Source organism: Humulus lupulus, chromosome X (assembly GCF_963169125.1).
Source record: "Humulus lupulus chromosome X, drHumLupu1.1, whole genome shotgun sequence".
NCBI classification, from domain to species: Eukaryota; Viridiplantae; Streptophyta; class Magnoliopsida; order Rosales; family Cannabaceae; genus Humulus; species Humulus lupulus.
Window position 1 is genome coordinate 16850435 of NC_084802.1, and position 1030 is coordinate 16851464.

The following is a 1030-nucleotide window of genomic DNA, read 5'->3' on the forward strand; positions in this document are numbered from 1 at the left end:
ATACCTTCCTTCTCTTTTTGGTGAATTAGTTGACCTTGACCTAGGTTCAAAATAATTCCATTGTTGTGAATTGACAGATCAATCTTCAAGGGCGTCCCACACCTCTTGTCCTTGAAATTTTAAAAAATTTCCAGTATGCATAGATTGAATCAGTTGGCGATTAGAGGGAGTCAAACCATCATAAAAATATTTTACAAGTCTCCATTTTTCAAAACCATGATGATGACATTTTAATAATAAATCTTTAAATCTTTCCCAACATTCATAAAACTCTTCATTATCTTTTTGAAAAAACTCGGAGATTTCTCTCCTTAGACTATCAGTTTTAGGCATAAGAAAAAATTTCAGCAAGAATTTATTATAAAGTTGATCCCATGTAGTTATAGACCCCGTGGGAAGGGAATTTAACCAAGCTTTTTATTTGTCTTTTAATGAAAAAGGGAACAATCTTAGTTTGACCGATTCATCATAAAATTTTGAAATTTAAATGTTGAGCAAATTTCTAAGAAATCTTTGACATGCATGTAAGGATCCTCTCTATCTAACCCATAAAAAGATGGCAATAATTGAATGATTGATGGTTTAAGCTCAAAATTGGTAGCAGAAGTGGTAGGAAGAACAATACATGAAGGAGCATTAGATGAAATAGGTGCAAAATATTCAAGAAAAGTTTTTTCAGGCACAACATTTTCATCAACAAGATTAGCAATTGGTACCATGATGCTCAAATTTTTACTAACACTTTCAATTTCAAACAAAGATAAATGTCTTTTTACTAATCGATTTTTAGAGTTACGTTTGTAATGACCCACTATTCTAGACTCTTGGACCATTATCGAACTATACATACAAATTCTTACTAAAACATACATTTGCGAAAAAACCATAAGTTATTATAGTACTTGTAGAAACAAAGGTTACTTTCATAAAAATAAGTAGGATATGGTTACCCATTGTCTTTAAAACAAAAATAACTTAAAGTAAAAAAAAGAGTTACATAGGAAATGCGGAAAATACATTTAAAACCATA

The 1030-nt window shown here is 30.3% G+C and overlaps 1 non-coding gene across 1 annotated transcript; it reads left to right on the forward strand.

The window, feature by feature from the left end:
* Positions 1–211: 211 nt before the first annotated feature.
* Positions 212–318, forward strand: LOC133807690 (small nucleolar RNA R71). Its single transcript, XR_009879590.1, has one exon. It is a non-coding gene; the product is annotated as a small nucleolar RNA R71 (small nucleolar RNA).
* The last annotated feature ends 712 nt before the right edge of the window (positions 319–1030 follow it).